Source organism: Manihot esculenta, chromosome 3, assembly GCF_001659605.2.
Source record: "Manihot esculenta cultivar AM560-2 chromosome 3, M.esculenta_v8, whole genome shotgun sequence".
Classification (NCBI taxonomy): domain Eukaryota; kingdom Viridiplantae; phylum Streptophyta; class Magnoliopsida; order Malpighiales; family Euphorbiaceae; genus Manihot; species Manihot esculenta.
The window spans coordinates 19972436-19978296 of NC_035163.2; positions in this window are offsets into that span (position 1 = coordinate 19972436).

The window sequence follows — 5861 nt, forward strand, 5'->3', positions numbered from 1 at the left end:
TGCTCAATGCTTTGCATGTAAACAGGCTAAATCTAAGTCCTTGCCACATGGGTTGTATACTCCTTTGCCTGTACCTATTGAACCTTGGACTGATATATCTATGGATTTTGTGATAGGTTTACCTAGGACAAAAAGAGGTAGAGATTCAGTGTTTGTTGTTGTAGATCGCTTTAGCAAGATGGCACATTTTATTCCATGTCATAAAACTGATGATGCAACGAACATAGTTGATTTGTTTTTTAGGGAAGTAGTCCGTTTGCATGGTATACCTAGGACTATTGTTTCTGATAGAGATTCAAAGTTCCTTAGTCATTTCTGGCGTGTTTTGTGGGGGAAGTTGGGTACTAAACTTTTATTTTCTACTACTTGTCATCCACAAACAGATGGCCAAATTGAAATTGTTAATAGAACTTTAGGAACTATGCTTCGTGCTATTGTGGGTAGGAACTTGAAAACTTGGGAAGAATGTTTGCCATATGTTGAATTTGCTTATAATCGAGCAGTCCATTCTTCTACTGGTTATTCACCTTTTGAGGTTGTCTATGGTTTTAATCCATTAACTGTATTAGATTTAATGCATTTACCTTTGAACGAGTTGTCTAATTTAGATGGAAAAGCGAAGGCTGAAATGGTTAAATCAATACATGTGAAAGCGCGTGAGCATATTGAGAAGCGTAACAACATATATGAGAAACAGGCCAATAAGGGTCGCAAGAAAGTTGTATTTAGACCAGGTGATTGGGTTTGGATCCATATGCGAAAGGAGAGGTTTCCGAATCAAAGGAAATCAAAACTTGATGCACGAGGGGATGGACCATATCAAGTGCTGAAACGGATCAATGATAACGCATACATAATTGATCTGCCAGGTGAGTTTGGTGTAAGTACTACCTTTAATGTTTCTGATTTGTCTCCTTTTGATTTTAGTACAGATTCGAGGACGAATCCTTTTCAAGAGGGAGGGGATGATGTAAGCACGACCAACAACACCAAAAATGATGAGCTAGCATTGCCTCAAGGACCAATTACAAGGCTAAGATCCAAGAGGTTGAAGGAAGCACTTCAAGGATTCATGAAGGAATATGTTGAAGCTTTGCAAGTTCATTTTGAAGTTGAAGAACAATCTGGCCATTCCAAGTCAATTAGGCCAAATGTGTCCTTATTGACAATTCAAATTTTGTATTTATAGTGGATAGTTATTTAGTAGTTGGTAGTTAACCAGTAGTGGATAGTTATTTGGTAGTGGGTAGTAGTGGGTAGTTATCTAGTAGTGGATAGTGGCATAGATCATGGGTCCATGCATAGTTGTGGGAAGTGGCAAAGATCATGGGTCCATGTATAGTAGTGGGAAGTGGCAAAGATCATGGGTCCATGTATAGTAGTGGGAAGTGGCAAAGATCATGGGTCTTAATTTAGGCTATATAAAGCATCACTTTTTTCTATATTGTACACACAGATTATCAATTATTCAATACAATTGCTTTATGCGATTCTTCTTTGAGAGCTTAAGAGAGATCTTGGTTCTTGACATTGCATCACGAATAAGGTTTGATACTAATTTGTATGTTTCTTATTCTTGCTGCTCTTAAAATCAATCCATTATAAATGTTCTTAATTGCATATTAATTAAGGGTGCTTTAGATTGGGAAATTATTTTCTGAATTAAGTTCTTTTTACTAGAGTATGTGTCGTTTGAACCCCAGCCTATTAGATGGGTCCATGTATAGTAGTGGGAAGTGGCAAAGATCATGGGTCTTAATTTAGGCTATATAAAGCATCTCTTTTTTCTATATTGTACACACAGATTATAAATTATTCAATACAATTGCTTTATGCGATTCTTCTTCGAGAGCTTAAGAGAGATCTTGGTTCTTGACATTGCATCACGAATAAGGTTTGATACTAATTTGTATGTTTCTTATTCTTGCTGCTCTTAAAATCAATCCATTATAAGTGTTCTTAATTGCATATTAATTAAGGGTGCTTTAGATTGGGAAATTATTTTCTGAATTAAGTTCTTTTTACTAGAGTATGTGTCGTTTGAACCCCAGCCTATTAGATGGGTCCATGTATAGTAGTGGGAAGTGGCAAAGATCATGGGTCTTAATTTAGGCTATATAAAGCATCTCTTTTTTCTATATTGCACACACAGATTATCAATTATTCAATACAATTGCTTTATGCGATTCTTCTTTGAGAGCTTAAGAGAGATCTTGGTTCTTGACATTGCATCACGAATAAGGTTTGATACTAATTTGTATGTTTCTTATTCTTGCTGCTCTTAAAATCAATCCATTATAAGTGTTCTTAATTGCATATTAATTAAGGGTGCTTTAGATTGGGAAATTATTTTCTGAATTAAGTTCTTTTTACTAGAGTATGTGTCGTTTGAACCCCAGCCTATTAGATGGGTCCATGTATAGTAGTGGGAAGTGGCAAAGATCATGGGTCTTAATTTAGGCTATATAAAGCATCTCTTTTTTCTATATTGTACACACATATTATCAATTATTCAATACAATTGCTTTATGCGATTCTTCTTTGAGAGCTTAAGAGAGATCTTGGTTCTTGACATTGCATCACGAATAAGGTTTGATACTAATTTGTATGTTTCTTATTCTTGCTGCTCTTAAAATCAATCCATTATAAGTGTTCTTAATTGCATATTAATAAAGGGTGCTTTAGATTGGGAAATTATTTTCTGATTTAAGTTCTTTTTACTAGAGTATGTGTCGTTTGAACCCCAGCCTATTAGATGGGTCCATGTATAGTAGTGGGAAGTGGCAAAGATCATGGGTCTTAATTTAGGCTATATAAAGCATCTCTTTTTTCTATATTGTACACACAGATTATCAATTATTCAATACAATTGCTTTATGCGATTCTTCTTTGAGAGCTTAAGAGAGATCTTGGTTCTTGACATTGCATCACGAATAAGGTTTGATACTAATTTGTATGTTTCTTATTCTTGCTGCTCTTAAAATCAATCCATTATAAGTGTTCTTAATTGCATATTAATTAAGGGTGCTTTAGATTGGGAAATTATTTTCTGAATTAAGTTCTTTTTACTAGAGTATGTGTCGTTTGAACCCCAGCCTATTAGATGGGTCCATGTATAGTAGTGGGAAGTGGCAAAGATTATGGGTCTTAATTTAGGCTATATAAAGCATCTCTTTTTTCTATATTGTATACACAGATTATCAATTATTCAATACAATTGCTTTATGCGATTCTTCTTTGAGAGCTTAAGAGAGATCTTGGTTCTTGATATTGCATCACGAATAAGGTTTGATACTAATTTGTATGTTTCTTATTCTTGCTGCTCTTAAAATCAATCCATAATAAGTGTTCTTAATTGCATATTAATTAAGGGTGCTTTAGATTGGGAAATTATTTTCTGAATTAAGTTCTTTTTACTAGAGTATGTGTCGTTTGAACCCCAGCCTATTAGATGGGTCCATGTATAGTAGTGGGAAGTGGCAAAGATCATGGGTCTTAATTTAGGCTATATAAAGCATCTCTTTTTTCTATATTGTACACACAGATTATCAATTATTCAATACAATTGCTTTATGCGATTCTTCTTTGAGAGCTTAAGAGAGATCTTGGTTCTTGACATTGCATCACGAATAAGGTTTGATACTAATTTGTATGTTTCTTATTCTTGCTGCTCTTAAAATCAATCCATTATAAGTGTTCTTAATTGCATATTAATTAAGGGTGCTTTAGATTGGGAAATTATTTTCTGAATTAAGTTCTTTTTACTAGAGTATGTGTCGTTTGAACCCCAGCCTATTAGATGGGTCCATGTATAGTAGTGGGAAGTGGCAAAGATCATGGGTCTTAATTTAGGCTATATAAAGCATCTCTTTTTTCTATATTGTACACACAGATTATCAATTATTCAATACAATTGCTTTATGCGATTCTTCTTTGAGAGCTTAAGAGAGATCTTGGTTCTTGACATTGCATCACGAATAAGGTTTGATACTAATTTGTATGTTTCTTATTCTTGCTGCTCTTAAAATCAATCCATTATAAGTGTTCTTAATTGCATATTAATTAAGGGTGCTTTAGATTGGGAAATTATTTTCTGAATTAAGTTCTTTTTACTATAGTATGTGTCGTTTGAACCCCAGCCTATTAGAGACTGAAACGACACATACTCTAGTAAAAATAACTTAATTCAGAAAATAATTTCCCAATCTAAAGCACCCTTAATTAACATGCAATTAAGAACACTTATAATGGATTGATTTTAAGAGCAGCAATAATAAGAAACATACAAATTAGTATTAAATCTTATTCGTGATGCAATGTCAAGAACTAAGATCTCTCTTAAGCTCTCAAAGAAGAATCACATAAAGCAATTGTATTGAATAATTGATAATCTGTGTGTACAAAATAGAAAAAATAGATGCTTTATATAGCCTAAATTAAGACCCATGATCTTTGCCACTTCCCACTACTATACATGGACCCATGATCTTTGCCACTTTCCACAACTATGCATGGACCCATGATCTATGCCACTATCCACTACTAGATAACTACCCACTACTATCCACTACCAAATAACTACCCACTACTGGTTAACTACCAACTACTAAATAACTACCCACTATAAATACAAAATTTGAATTGTCAATAAGGACACATTTGGCCTAATTGACTTGGAATGGCCAGATTGTTCTTCAACTTCAAAATGAACTTGCAAAGCTTCAACATATTCCTTCATGAATCCTTGAAGTGCTTCCTTCAACCTCTTGGATCTCAGCCTTGTAATTGGTTCTTGAGGCAATGCTAGCTCATCATTTTTGGTGTTGTTGGTCGTGCTTACATCACCCTCTCAGTCCCCAGCTCTTCCAAAGATGACTCACCCCGTTCCATCTGTTTTTAATTGAACGAGCACTCTGCTATGAAGTCCGCAAGGGCTTGAGATTTTATGGTGGTCCGGGGTCGGTACTCTAAGCAATAGGGGCTAATCTCAATGGACCAGGCAAGCATTCGACCTGATGTTTCTGGCCTGTGGAGGATCTTCTTTAATGGCTGGTCTGTCATCACTACTCCTTGGTGGCTTTCGAGATAGACCCTGAATTTTCTGACTGCCAGCAACAGGGCATATGCTATTTTTTCAATGTTCAGGTATCTCACCTCGGCATCTTTGAGCACTTTGCTGACATAGAAAATAGGCTTTTGCTCTCCTCTTTCCACTCTTACCAACACAGCACTGATGGCTTGTTCTGAGGCTGACAAATAAATTAGGAGCTCTTCTCCCTCCAGTAGACTACTAAGTACGTGAGGCGAGCTGAGATAGCTTTTAAGCTCTTTGAAAGCTTTTCGAAAATCATCGGTCCATTCGAAGTTCGGCACTTTCCTCAACTTTTTAAAGAAAGGCAAGCATCTTTCGGCCGATCTCGACATGAAGCGATTGAGGGCCACCACTCTTCCAGTAAGTCTTTGGACATCCCTCACGCAGGTCGGCTCGGGCATATTCAGGATAGCTTCCACTTTCTCCGGATTGGGCTCAATGCCTTTTTCACTCACCATGTATCCTAGGAATTTTCCTCTCCTGATAAAGAAGGCACACTTCGCTGGGTTCAGCCTCATTCTATACTGTTCTAGCACCTCGAACACCTCCCTCAGATCCACTAAGTGCTGCTGAAAAGTCAAACTCTTTACCACCATATCATCCACATATACTTTGACATTCTTGCCGATCTGATCCTTGAAGATTTTATTCATCAATCTTTGGTATGTTGCCCCGGCATTCTTCAGGCCGAAAGGTATGGCTTTATAACAGTAGGTCCCATCTTCCGTTATGAACGAGGTTTTTTCTTCATCCGACCTATCCATTGGAA